At 36.9% G+C, this 15,615-nt stretch overlaps 1 protein-coding gene across 6 annotated transcripts in view; it reads left to right on the plus strand.

Moving 5' to 3' along the window:
* Positions 1-15,615, plus strand: part of LOC126213068 (zinc finger protein 98-like) — a 99,603-nt gene that overhangs the window by 34,831 nt on the left and 49,157 nt on the right. The gene's annotated exons all lie outside the window — the stretch shown is intronic.

Below are 15,615 nucleotides of genomic sequence, written 5' to 3' on the forward strand. Positions count from 1 at the left end.
CTCTCGTGTTACTCACCATAAAAAACGCTGAGTTTGTTTTCTGTTGCGTATAGGACGGGCAATAGTTACCGCTGAATATGCTGTTTTAGCTGTTGGTTCCGCCACTGACGATTCTGCTGCTTTTGAGGATGCTTCTTTTTCTTTTGCTGAGACTGGTCCCATACCGGTACATGGAATTTTTCTGTTCGCTCTCTCTCTGTTCGCAATGATTTCTTTTATCATTTTACATACAAAGTTTTTTCCTCCATAATTTAGATGCAATCCGTGTTTGGTATGCTGGCATCTGTCCAATTTGCCTATATCAAGGACGCTACATTTTCCAAACAAAGAACACATCTGTTTTATTTTAATGTTAGTTTTACGAATTTCTTTATTTACACACGAGTGATACATTAGATCATATCTGTGTGGTAATGTTGCAACTATCGTATTTTTTTGTTTACTGCGTTCCAGGAATTTCTTTAGTTCAGTGAGACAGTTATTTGCTTCGTTTTTTGCAACATCATTTGCACCCGCTATACACACGACATAGTCATTTTTTCCTGACATTTTGTCTTGTAAATCAACACCAATAATGTGTTTTGCTGTTGCTCCTGGCTTCACAAAACCTGTTGCGTCGTATTTCGTGTTATCTTTGAATAGTCTCGTCATTTTTCTGCCGTGACTGTCCGTTAAAAATAATACATTACTTTCGTCTTTGCACTGTTGTACGTTTTGATTGATAGTGTCTTTCTCATTTCTACGTGCAATAGCTGTCCCATTATTATGTACAATAGATGGCATGCTCAATTTCGCACCTTCATTGTTTGCGTTAATGCTGAACTCAGAGCCTGTATCACCATTCTGATTACAAAGTTTGTTCAAAAGTTCATGTTCCCTTACTGATGTTAGGCCTAAATCCTCCTCTTCACTCAGGGAAAGAACTTGAAATTGGTTTTTAACAGCCAACTGCTTGGTGTTTTTACTCCCTGGTGATGCTTTCGTATTCACACCTCTGTTTTTATATGGTATATTTGTCCACTCGTTAGAGGTTTTTTTGCGGAAGAGAACTGGCCGTTTGTTTGTCTAATGACTCACTTATTTCTTTTCGAAGTTCTGACATCTCACTACTCAATACACTGACGATTTGCTGAAGGCTAGAAATACACTCATTTAACTTAATAATTTTGTCCTTACAATTCACACACACTGTACTTTTACCGATATTATTTTCGTTTTTCGCAGGAACACTACTCACTTGTACACACAACATCTCCGCCATCTTGTCATGTCGCTCGTGCAAAGTTAATCCCACAGTTGCAAACATATACAACTTGAAAGCAGCATGATAATGTCCAAAACATCGTAGAATTCACAAAATTCTCTTGCCAGTAAAATTGTAAAGTATTGAAAGATCACGGGTGGATTACTGCCCAGAGACTAAGTTCTGCTCCTACAGAAAGCTGTCCAGACTCACCACCAATTATCCACTGGCACAGACAATGCAAAGTAGACAAACCATCAAAGATCATGGGGTACAAGAATGCGACCTATTTGAAACCTTTAGAAATGGTACCACAGTGTCACATTCACAACCTCCAACAAAATTACATTAAAATTACCATCATTGAGGGTATATTGGTTTTCTAAAAACTAAACATCTTGAAATAAGCACCTCCCCACCCTTGTCACTTTCCAAAATTATTGGAATGTTTTATAACATTTTAACACATATATTACACTAAACACGAATAAAGACATGATATGGTGCCATCGTGCACAGTTTTTAACATCGGGAAATAGAAGGTAATGTTTTCATACATATGAATGTGAAATATCACAACAGTGTAGTTTCTTGCTAATTTACATGGTTCTCTTGGTTGTTATGAAACACATACCAAATTTCAATTATGGCCTATCTAATTAGAGGCCAGTGCACACGGCATGATAATTTCACAGAGACATTCCTAAATACAAATACATCTAACAAAATGATAAAGTTGTAAGGGTAACACTTGCTGCTGTGTGATAAATTTAATTCAGTGGCTTTAATCAAATAGTCAATAGTCTGGAGTCATTTAAGTTCCAGAGAAACAGTATCCGTATGTGTTCATTGCCCAGCTTAACGTATTGTTTATGAGTTTGCAGGTTTTGATTTACTAGTAATATAATTTAAAGTGAATGTTGAATAATTGTTTATGAAAATTGAAGTCAATTAAAAGTTTTTCAGTGCTGCATTGAACACATGACACATAAATGCACAATTTGATAGGGGTCCATCGGTGTTAATTTTAATGTTTTCATGTGTAATATCAGTTAGTAAAATTTTGTCTGGAAAGCCATTAGCAGTCAACCATGCATATGATTTTTTATCAGGTTAGTCAGCAATATTTTATGTCAGATTCTTTGAATGCTTCCCATTTTATTATCCTTCCCTGTTTTGGCTGTGTTTAGCTTTTATTTGTCAGCAAGGCTAGGAGTGTGTTTAAATCTGTGACAAACATTCTCTTTGCTTCAGTAACAGTTTTCAACACTGGGTCTTTCCTGTCCCCCAAAAACTTGCTAGACAAGTGTATGACCAGAGTAAGTATTTGATCCGTAAATATTTTACATCTTCATCACTGTAGACAAATGTTTGATAGTGGTTTCTCAGATAACTTGCAGTCTGATTCCTGTCATTTACTAAGCATATTTTGCTGTCTTTCTTACCATTTTTTCCAATACCAGTAGCTATTGACACTATTACAGCCTGATAGTCTCAGGTTCCCTCCTCCAAAGTGATTGAATATTGAAGTTTGAGTGTGTTAGTTACTATGACTTTATTACCATACATAATTTTCAGAAATGATGTTCATCACTATACCGAACAAATCTCTGCATTCGCAACACTTTCAGTTGCTTCACTCTCCCTTTTTTAACAGAAAAATTATAGTTTCACGCTACTACAGTTCCATGATGAGGAAATTTACCTCAGGACACAAAGGAGTCTGTTCAATGTAGTTTCCAACACAGTCATGTGATACAGTTACTAATGCTTGTGTAGTAAAACATTCTTATAGACACACACCTCAAAGAAAGGTTAGTCCTGTGAGATATTTTGCCAGTGAATAGAAGCAGCAATGTCAGTAATCTTGCTGCAGCTCCACATTGTGCATAGTGCACAGTGTATGCTCCCAGTCCCAACTCGTATGCTTTACAGTCAGATTAAGCCACAGACAAACATAACATGGAACTAAAAAAAGTGGTATATTCATTCTGTGATAACTGGTGTTGAAGCTAATAGTTCTGAGGCTGCTGGCTTGTTCTTTTATATGTAAGCCATTTATCACAAGCTCTGTGCTTTAAATGTGAAACAAATAACAAAATAAATGTAGAAAGAAAACTAATGGTATCTATTCATACAAATAGATTCTGCATTTTGGAACTTTGGAACTATAAATTCTAGGAAAGGAAGGACATATACACAAGGAAAAAAATTAAATCATGTCATTTCCATGCCAGGGAGGAAGAGGTAGTAGTCTGGAAAACCCTACTCCCATGAGGCAAATCCCATGTGGTGGAATCGGTAAGTGAGTGTAGCAGTGTCTGTTCTCACAGTCATTTGAGAACTTGAACCAGCTGGATGAATCACTAAAAAAACCTTACTGTACATTAAACATATTGTAAGAAAAGTAATATATGGCATTGATAAAGTTCTGCACTTACCCTTATGTATTTTGTGTGTAACAATCAGTTGCATTTGATGACAGGTTGACTTGATCATCTTATGTGGTGGAAATCTGACTGCAAGAGAAATTTTCAGATACCTTATGTATGTGAATTAATTTGCTGCCCACTATATAAAGATCTGACTGTTCTTTTCTTTGAGTGAGGATTGGTTTCCTCTGTTCAGATCACATCAGACCATGTACTTACGGATTCTTGGTACTATCGAGAGGGCATCAGATTAGATTAGTGATTTGCATAACAAGACAGTAGTTATCTTGACATGTGTTGTTTATTGTCTGCCCCTTTCATCTCACTGTAGGTCTAAATTCAGCTCTACTAGCTTAGTAAAACACTCAGAACATGCTTTTTATGTTGTATTTGCTTCCACTAAAATAAAGGCCCCCATAAACAGTCAAAGGTTTTGCCAAACTTTACTTCGTTTGCCAAATATTTGACTTGGTATGGTACTGTTTGCCATGTTTGTCAAGGAGAGATCATGTTACACGAGACATTTTGATTGATGGAAAATTTGACAAGATTGTGGACATTGTGTTGATGACACACCACATGTGTAGGGAGAAATTGTTTTATTACAATTTATAGAAACTATGTTCAAGGATAAAAAAATAGGAGTGACAATTACCGTACTGGTAGAGGTATCACATCTCCCCCAGCCATATATTGTGGAGGAAGAGATTGTGAACCAAATCAATATTTTATGCAAATGGGAGTGCTATTAAATAAAATAAATGAAAGTTCTCCCGGTCTTTCATAGATGATGTGGACTATATATTCCTACACTGAGATATTTCAATGAACTGTCATTTGTGGACCAAGTAGAAGAAAATAAATTTTAGCATACATTACTTATGTCTTCTTTTTCAGTGTGTGGGCAAAGTTATTAAATGTTTCACTGTTCATCCACATAAAGCTGATATAATCATCAGGTTCTGATTGTAACATTTCTGTTAACACGCTCTTGTGTGTATATTTACCGCTCATTCTAAACAGTTCCCAGACCAAGTGTCATGCTTTTCTTCTTCTTTAAACACAGAACTTGAGCTAATGTTAGAAATATATTTTACCTGCATTTGTAGCCATTCCCATTAGTGCCAAAATACAGCATACGTGGAAAGCGTCTACTTCAGAAGTAAGGTTAAATATATATGTGCCTGTTTGTCACACCTGTGGCTAGATAAGAGTGAATTTGACAGACTGCTCCCTTATTAGGGCTTTACAAGTGTTTGACAGTTTTGTTGTCCATTTGAAGAAAGTTGATGTAATCATTGTGTTCTGAGTGTAATATTTCCTTTAATTTGCATCTTCTTCTTTAAACATAGTACCAAAGTCAGTGCCAGGACTGCTTTGCCTGCATTTGTGACCATTCTCACTGCTGTCAAACAAAATATGAACATGAACAGTGTCCACTTCTAAAATGACATTATATTGGTAAAGATTGTTTCTACATGTATGGGTTTGCTTGGTCAATCTATGGCTAGATAAGAGTGATCTTGTCGAACACGTTTGCTCATTTATAGGGTCCTTAAGATTCTTTGAGCAGCTTGCTTTAATTTGTTTGCAGTGCATGTAGTATCTGCTCTACTACAAAGATTATACAAATGTGGAACTACAATTTTTTCCTTCTTCTTTCATTATGGGCCAGCTAAGCCTTCGTTTCTTTTTCCTACTCCTTTACGTGTTCACTTTCTTCATTACTCTCTTCCGCTGTCCATTTTTGCTATTGTGTTTTTGGGAAAGTTCCGCCTCTCAACTTTGTTTCTATATTTGGTTCTGATCTCAATTTCTTGCATATGTATGCCAATTTATTCTACGTTTTCGTGCACTTCTCTAAGCCAGCTGGATTTTTCTTTAAATTTTTTGAACTTCTGAAAAATTCTTATTTTTAGTATGTTATCTTTTCCTAAGTTTTTGTGTAATTTTTTCCTATAAGTTTGTGTACTTTTGTATTACTTCTTATACTGTTGTTGTTCTGTTTCCTATTATCTTCTTTTCTTTTTTCATTGTCATTTATTGATCATAAAGTAATGTTTCTGGTGCATATATGTATTCTTACGAATACTGTCTTGTAATGTTGCATTTTTTAATTTCTAGAGAATGAATTTTTCCTTTAAACATCTTTTGTTAAGTGAAATGAAATGTCAATTTTTCATAATCTTTCTCTGATGACTTCTTTCTCCCCTACCTTTGGTGAGATGAATTTTCATGGATATGTGTTTGTCTGCAACTGACATTTCCGTAATGAATGCTTGTTTTGGGTGTCACGTTCTTGCTGTCTGCCGTTACATCTGCATATCAAAGAAGATTTGTAATTGGGAATTTGCAACTGTTTTTGTATTTATATCTTTTTTTTACTTCCTGTACACTTAAAATTGCTAAAAAATTAATGAATGTTAACCAGTTACTTGTGAGATTATCCATTTCCCAGTCAATTAGTGTTCCATTTTTGATATTAGATTCTGACCATTACTTCTTCACCCGACCGCTTTTTGATGGACACATTTAAACAAGACTGGAGAGCATCCATTACTTTGTCCATCATCATCATCTGGTTAACTCATTGCTGAATGTTATGACATGATTTCTTCTTTCATTTCTTAAGTAACTGAATCTACAACTAGATGTCTTCATCCACAGCAATCTTCAGCTCTTCTTAATATAATGTGAAGTGGTAGGCAGGTAACCTTTTTCTCTTGATCCAATTATCTGCTTGCTGCTCTTCCTTGTGGTCTTCAACCTTTTACTGTGCCTAGCAAATTTTTTTTTTCCAGATTATACCCTCCCCTTCTCAAAAAGTGCCCAAGGAACTGGAGTGTCTTTGACTGGTGCTAAGTCCTGTAATGGAGCACTTGTTCGTCTTTCTGTCCATAGTACATGCAACATGATCTGTCGACACCACATCTCAAAGGCATCAATTCGGCTCGTCACTGGCTTTCATGGTCCAGGGTTTGCAGCCATACAAAAACAGAAAACATCAATGATTGCACAAGGAGCATCTTTGTTGTTTTGGATTTTGCGTAGTTCTGCAATATTTTAGTGAATGTGACCATTTTGGCATTGTCGAGGACAATTCTTCATTTTATTTCTTTATCACAATTTCCTGCGTCAGTGGTCAATGATATACATACACACTATCATTTACTTACTACCTCTAGAACCTTTAAGCACCCTATAAACTGAATCTGATTTAAGCCTTGATGACTAACAACTTTTAGCTTTGTCCATGTTTATCTCTAGACAGATCCTCAAGTTCATCCTCATGTCCTGCATTGAGGATAGTATCACCTGAAAAATATAGATTTTCCTGCCACCAATTGAAATTCCATCATCCCAGCCATCCAGCACTCCCCCCAATGCCATGTTCTGCATGGATGTTATATAGTTATTGGGACAGTATGCAGTTTTGTCCAACTCCATTTGTCACGCTGAAAAACTGTCCACATTTTTGATTGCAGTATGACTGTCATGAAGACCTTTTAGTGATACTATTAGGTGTTTTGGGACAGTAATCTCATTAAGCGTATGCCACAACTTGTCTGAAATGATAGTCAAAGGTCGTTTTATAATGTAAGAAACAAATTAATGCAGGGACATGGAATTTGACTTCTTAAATTACCTGCTTCAAATTCCATTAGACCCCTCAAGTACCTTTATGTGCCACAAAATCTGCTTATTCTGCAGCAATCCAGCTTGCAGGAATTTCTTTGTTTGTTTGATTTATTATGTGCAGGAGGACTTCACTAGTAAGTGAAATTAATGCTATAGTCCTATAATTGGAGCAGTCCCTGGATGATTGTTTTCTGAGGAGAGGGATTAGAACAGATATGGTCCAGCGTACATCTACCTCCACATCTACATGGATGCTCTGCAAATCTCATTTAAGTGTCTGGCAGAGGGTTCCTCGAACCACCCTCAGAATTCTCTATTCTTCCAATCTTGTATAGCGCGCAGAAAGAACAAACTCCTAAATCTTTCTGTATGAGCTCTGACTTTCGTTATTTTTTCATGGTGATCGTTTATCCTTATGTAGGTTGGCGTCAACAGAATATTTTCGCATTTGGAGGAGAAAGTTGGTGATTGGACTTTTGTAAGAAGATTGCCCCGCAACGAAAAACACCTTTTGATGATGACCATTTCACATTTTGTATAATTTCAGTGACACACTCTCTGCGTTTCATGGTAATACAAAATGTGCTGCCCTACTTTGAACTTTATCGATGTACTCCGTCAATCCTATCTGGTGAGGATATCACACCGCAGAACAGTATTCTAAAAGAGGATGGACAAGCATAGTAGTGTAGGCAGCCTTCTTAGTAGATCTGTTACATTTTCTAAGTGTCCTACCAATAAAACGCAGTCTTTGGTTAGCTGTCCTCACATTTTTCTGTGTGTTCCTTCCAATTTAAGTTGTTTTTAATTGTAATTCCTAGGTATTTAGTTGAATTTACGGCTTTTAGATTTGACTGATTTATCGTGTAACTGAAGTTTAACGGATTCCTTTTAGCAATCATGTGGATTACCTCACACTTTTCGTTATTTAGTGTCAGTTGCCAATTTCACACCATAAGATATCTTTTCTAAATTTTTTTGCAATTTGTTTGGTCTTCTGAAGATGTTACTAGTCAATAAATGACAGCATCATCTGCAAACAACCTAAGACAGCTGCTCAGATTATCTCCCACATCATTTCCATAGATAAGAAACAGCAAATGGCCTATAACATTACCTTGGGGAATGCCAGAAATCACTTCCGTCTTACTCAATTACTTTCTGTTAATTATTATGAACTGTGACCTCTCTGACAGGAAATCATTAATCCAGTTGCATAACTAAGGCGATATTCCATAAGCACGCAATTTCACTTCAAGCCGCTTGTGTGGTACAGTGTCGGAAACCTTTCGAAAATCCAGAAGTACATATTCAATTTGAAATCCCTTGTCAATAGCACTCAACACTTCATGTGAGTAAAGAGCTGGTCGTGTTTCACAAGAACGATGTTTTCTAAATATGTGTTGACTGTGTGTCAATAGACCGTTTTCTTTGATGCAATTCAAAATGTTCGAACAAAATATATGTTCCAAAATCCTGCTGCATAGCGATGTTAATGATAGGGGTCTGTAATTTAGTGGATTACTCCTACTAACTTTCTTGAATATTGGTGTGACCTGTGGAACTTTCCAGTCTGGGTCTGTCATAGAGCAAATGGTTGTATATGATTGTTAAGTATGGAACTACTGCATCAGCATACTCTAAAAGGAACCTAATTGGTATACATCTGGACCAGTAGACTTGCTTTTATTAGGTGTTTTAAGTTTCTTCACTACTCTGAGAATATCCACTTCTACGTTACTCGTGTAGGCAGCTGTTCTTGATTTGAATTCAGGAATATTTACATCTGCTTTTGTGAAGGCATTTGGGATGGCTGTGTTTAGTAACTTTGATTTGGCAGCAGTGTCTTTGCAATCTTAGCTATCACGGAGAGAAGGCATTGATTGTGTCTTGCCACTAGCATACTTCACATACGACTAGAATCTCTTTGGATTTTCAGCCAGGTATCGAGACAAAGTTTCATTCTGGAAACTCATTGTATCTCACATTGAAGTCTCTGCTAAATTTCGAGCTTCTGTAAAAGATCGCCGATCTTGGGGATTTTGCATCTGTTTAAATTTGGCATGTTTTTTTTTTTTTGTTGTTTCTGCAACCATATTCTGACCCACTTTGTGTACCAAGAAGGATCAGCTCTGTTGTTTGTTAATTTATTTAGTACAAATCTCTCAATTGCTCCAGATACTATTTCTTTGAATTCATGCCATGTCTGGTCTATACTTATATTAATTTGGAGGGAGTGGAGATTGTCTCTCAGGAAGGCATCAAGCGAATTTGTATCTGCTTTTTTGAATAGGTATACCTTTCATTCATTTTTGGAGGACTGGGGGTTACAATATTCATCTTCCTACAACAACCCTGTGTTCACTAATCCCTGTATCTGTTTTGATTCTCATTATTAACTCAGGATTATTTGTTACTAAGAGGTTAAGTGTGTTTTCACAACTATTTACTATTTGTGTGGGCTAATGAACTAACTGCTCTGATATAGTTTTCAGAGAATGAGTTTAGCACAATTTCAGATGATGTTTCACGCATACCTCTAGAATCATACGTGTGTTTTTACCAACGTATCAAGAGTAAATTAAAGTCAACACCAACTATGATTGTTTAAGGTTGGTACGTATTTTAAATCAAACTCAATTTTTCTTTAAACCTTTCAGCAGTTGTATCATCTGAATTGGGAGTTTGGTGAAAGGATCCAATTATTATTGTATACCAGTTGCCAACAATGACTTCTGCCCATACTCACTCACAGCAACTATCTACTTCAATTTCGTGACAATATAAAGTACTTCTAACAGCAACAAACATGCCACAGCCAACCGTGTTTAGACTATCCTTTTGGAGCATCATTAGGTTCTTCGCAAAAATTTCGACTGAGCTTATCGCTGGCTTTAGCCAGGTTTCAGTGCCTATAACGATTTGAGCATTAGTGCTTTCTATTAGTGCTTGTAGATCTGGTACCTTCCCAACAGCTACAACATTTTACAACAGTTATACTGATGTATCTACGTTTTTCTTGTGTTTGTCCTGCACCTTTTGTGAGTGAAGCCCTTTTAACGTTTTTGCGAGACCCTCTAACCTAAGAAACCTCCCAGTCCACACCCCACAGCCCCTGCGACCCGTGTAGCCACCTCCTGCATGTAGTGGACTCCTGACCTATTCAGTGGAACCCAAAACTCAACCACCTTATGGCGCAAGTCGAGGAATCTGCAGCCTACATGGTCACAGAACCATCTGAACCTCTGATTCAGACCTTCCACTCCGCTCTGTACCAGAGGTCCACAATCGGTCCTGTTGACTATGCTGCAAATGGTCAGCTCTGCTTTCATCTCGCAACCAAGACTGGCAGCCTTTATCACTTCTGTTAGTTGCTTGAAACCAGAGAGAATCACTTCTGATCCAAAGTGACACATATCATTGGTATCGACATGAGCTAGCACCTGCAGTTGGCTGCAACCTGTGCTCTTCAGGGCATCCGTAAGGACCTGTTCCACATCTGGAATGACTCCACCTGGTATACACATGGAGTGCACATTGGCTTTCTTCCCATTCTCAGCAGCCATGTCCCTAAGGAGCCCGCCCTATAATGAGCCTAATGTTGGAGCTCCCAACTATCAATAGTCCCACCATCGTGATTGCCCAGATCTTGCAGGCTGAGGCATTTGATCTGAAAAAGTCAGGCGTCAGCATCTGGCTCAGCTACAGTGTCAGCCACAGACAGCACGTGGAATCTGTTTGTCAGACTAACGGGGTAGGCCTTATGTGCAGGCCCCTGGGAAGTCTTTTGCCAACTGCTATGCCCTGGGGTGACCTCTCACTTGACCACAGGTGAGGGGTCAACCTCAGTGCAAGCAGTAACTGAGCTGGTCACTGGTGAGGACCAATCATAGGACTCAGATGTGAGTTGGATACCAACGGCCGGCCCACGTCAGTGGTGCCCATCTACTGTGTAACCGAAGCCATCACAGCCTGGAGCTGAGAGAGAAGTATCACCAACTCTGCCCACATTGGCACACAGTAATCACAGTCTTTAGGCCATTCTCCAGCTTTCCACTGCATATTACATATTAAATGTAAAACACAATTGCCTATCTCTCATCACAGTCTGCTTTTCTTTGGAAATACTGTCTGCTCCTACGTTTGTTGTTTTTCACGTTCTTGATGGCATTTTCAATTTCACTGAATAGAATATCAGGTTCCGTGTCTGATTTAATACAGATTTTCTCTTCCTTGATGGTATTTCCTTCACAGTATTGTTTCTGCCTGACTAGTGCCGATTTCTTGTCACTGACGATGTTACCATTTCATCTTCTATATCTCAAGTATGTTTTTTGAACTCTTGAGTAAAGGTATTTCTCATTGTGAAGAGTTCATGCGTTTCATATAGCTTTTGATGATGCTCTATTTCATTACAAATACTGATGATGTAATGTGTCTTGCAGTTTGGCAGTTTCACTATATTTTCCCATCAAGTGATTAGTATTTTTCATCTGGAGCAGTTTGCATACCATGTTTCTTCATTGTGCTCCTCTGTTTGATCAGCAGTAGAGTAGTGTTCAAAATCCAGGAAGTGTATTCTTTTTCCAGATTCTTTGAGGTTATTTTTGTCTGTAACATGTCTTATTTTTTGCCTTAGTGATCAGTTTCAGTTTCATCCACATTTTTGCGGACAGCATAATATCATCAATGCCATATTCTGCACCAGGATAGTACCAAAATATGTCTATGTTGCCCTACCAAAATAAAATCTTTGTGATCTCTGTCCATATCCCCAGGAGAAATACATGTGTAGTGGCATCATGGATGTTGTTGGAATAGGGTATTACAAATGGGTTAGTTATTCACACAAAATTCCACTAACCATTCCCCACATTCAATCCTCATGCCCAAGCTGTAAAGTCCAACTACATGTCTCATGTATCCAGCACCTATAGTATCACCTATCTTCACATTAAACTCATCCTGGGTGACTAATATTTCCTTTTTAGGCATCTTTCTGACAGTAATTCCTAGCAGCTTATAAAACTGTTCAATTTCTATGTTGGAGGAAGCTGCAGTGGGAGCAAAACCTTTAATGATGTTGATATTGCAAGAAGCAGGTTTCATTTTAATTCAAATTGTTCACTCACAAATGGGCTCTTAATTCATGATAACATTACTGAGGATCTTAGAAATCACTATAGTGACACTATTTCTATTCACATCCAGAAAAATATATTCTATTCATAGCTTGAGTCATGAAGTGGCCATATGCTTTCCAGAGTGTCTCAGGGAGTCAGAGTATGTATCATGAGGATTCATTTACCTCTCCATGATAGCAAATGTTCCTGTCTATGAGAGACCTTGCACATGCCAGGTTGCAGTCATTGTAACGATTTTCAAGTGTGGTTTAGACTGATGTGTGCATTCTCCTCTCACACCCTGAGATATGACTGAGAGGTCTTACTCTGGGATCTAATCTAAAATTGAGTATCAGAAGAAAAGAATATACAGCTTAAGTTCTAAAATACATACAAATATCAGGCAGGGTTTAAAGAGGTGCATCCTATGTAGAACAGATCATTGACATTGTCATGAGAAGATGACAGGCAATTTTCGAATGCCTTCCATCTTTTCTAATTTCTCCTCAAATCTCAAACAAGTCAGAAATTTCTGCCATAAGTTCTATTCTAGAATCTGTATTTGTTAGTATATCCTTCAAGAGCTTCTGTGTGTTCTATAATATTCCAGATGCTTCAAGAATTTTGAATGAGATTAGTCTTTATTTACTGTCAACAGCCTTTTGAAAATTTACAAATGTTCACCTGTATTCTTTAGCTCTTCTAATCCTTTGTGATATTATCAACTTCAGATTATTGATTTGTTCTACATAGGATGTTGTTCTTTAAACCCTGCCTGATATTTGTATGTTTTAGAATTTAAGCTGTATATTCTTTTCTTCTGATACTTTGAAATTCTTGGTGGAAGTCAGAATAGTATTTTCTTTTCTTTTGGACTTAGGGATATATCTTGGATTACTTCAGGTTTGTTAAATTCTAGTATGCTCCATGGCCCCTCAAACTTTTTGTCATACCAAGTTTACTTTCTTCATTCCTAAAATGCAGATCCTTTGCTGAAATTTTCTTAATTTCTTGTTATGTAATTGATAAAAGTTCCTGTTTCTTTTGTCCATTGAAGTACTGATTAATCACATGTAATTGCTCTGTCTCATACTTTGCCTTAGCATTTCTGAAAATCTGTTTCCTCTTTGATGCTATAGTCCACAAATTCTTGTGTGTTGTTGTTAGGATATCAGTTTTCCAGGCCTGTAGTCCTTTCAACTCCATCATCACACTCCAGTGTCCACCATGGATGTTTTCTCATTCTTTTCTCTGGGATAGCTTTGTCTGCTGCACAGGCTAATTCATTTCTTATTTCCCCTAGTTTCCAGACACTTGAGGAATTCGGTATCTCTTTAATTCCCAACATGTCTTTGAATCTTTTTGGAATATGCTCTTCATTTATTCTGGAATGGAAATTTTACTTTTATCATTGAAAGATACTGTTCAGTTTCTACATGGGTCCCTTTCTGAATCTTCTTTATTGTCTTGGACTCAGCTCTGTTCTAGCCACATGATCTACCTGAAATTTTTGTCTTGGTGTTGGGTGATCTCCCATGTATTTTCAGCAAATTTTGGAATTTTGTTGACTTTATTTTCATATGATGATTTTCATAGCTGTAGAACTGTCTTTCCCATTTGTATTTTTTTGTGTGTATGTGTATGTGCGTGTGTGCATGTGTCAGGGGGGAATGAATGGTAGGATAGCTACTAACAATGTATGTTATCTGGAACTTTGTTCAGTTCATATCCACATTGTTTTCATAACTTCTGCTTTGTCTACATTGTTTTTGTTACCTGATTAATTGGCACATGTGTGCTAATTATTTTGTACCTCTTACTGACACATTGAATTGTGAGGGGAGAATCTTTCTGAAGGTGACAAAAAATTCTCTACCAAAGGTAGGAAAGATTTGTAAATTATGAATGCAAGTGTGGCATCGTTTTTTATTTTTATTTATGCCCAAACTCATGCAAGAATTTAAAAATGAAAACATCTTGGCCCTGGACTGTTATTAAATGTATTTGTTCACAGTTGTGATTTCCACTGTGTCATTTTCAATTTATAACACACTGAAGTGTTTACATATTTCATATGTACAAAAAGACAAGAGTTTGCTTTGTCTGTATACCTATATTAGGACATGATGTAGCACTCTATACAATAATGTCTGTCGAATCTGTCGTACTGGACTCTTTAATTTCCACTGTTCCTGCATCAAGTGCGATATTTATAGACTTTGAGTGAGTTCTCACTTGAGAATGGCATAATAGACAAATTTTCAGTTGTTAATAAATACATATAACAACAGTTCAGGCAGAAAATATTTTCCTTTCTTTTTTTTTTACCAGTTTCAACATGAGAATCTCACAATAAAATCCTTGCATTTTCTGTGGAACTTTGACCAACTCATGTCCACATTGTTTTCAAAACTGTTCTGTTTTGTCTACATTGCTACCATTATCCCGATTAATTGGTACACATGTACTAATTATTGTGTACCTCTTATTTACCCATTGAATTGTGTGGGGAGAATCTTCCTGAAGATGACGACAAATTTGTTACCAAAGGTAGTGTAAATCTCTTAATTATGAGTGTAGTGCCTAGCTGTGGCACCATTTTTACGATTTTATTTCCTGTTTTCCCCTTGAAGAGTCTACAATTATATGGATGTGATATTTCTTCACAGGGTATTTCTTCTGTGTAAGTCTCTAATTTTGTGATGTCATTAATTTGTAGTAAATGGGCATTATGTCAATAGTTTATTTGCCAACATGTATTTGTGTTTTGTGTATTTGATGTGTCAACCCCATACTTCATTTAGGGTTTGAATATTGTGGTTGTTGGGATTAGAGGACACTCTGACCCTCCTCATGCTGATTTTGGTTCTGTAGACATCACTTGTGATGATGAATTCACCTTCCCGAGACCTAAAATTTATAATGAAGAGTGCAAAAAACTTTTGTGCAAGACATATGCGTAGGACAGATATAAGATTTTTCTGACCACCTATATTTAATTGAATTAATTTATTTATTTGTATATTTTTTGAAGTGTCAAGTAGGAAGTATGCAAACAACTAAACCTACGGCTTTAATAGTTACCTATAGTACTAAAAACAAAATGGTGAAATGAAGTGTGAATTTTTACGTATATTATAATCTGTTCCAATAACCACTATGATTTATGTGGCATTTC

The sequence above is a fragment of the Schistocerca nitens genome, chromosome 11 (assembly GCF_023898315.1).
Source record: "Schistocerca nitens isolate TAMUIC-IGC-003100 chromosome 11, iqSchNite1.1, whole genome shotgun sequence".
Lineage (NCBI taxonomy): Eukaryota > Metazoa > Arthropoda > Insecta > Orthoptera > Acrididae > Schistocerca > Schistocerca nitens.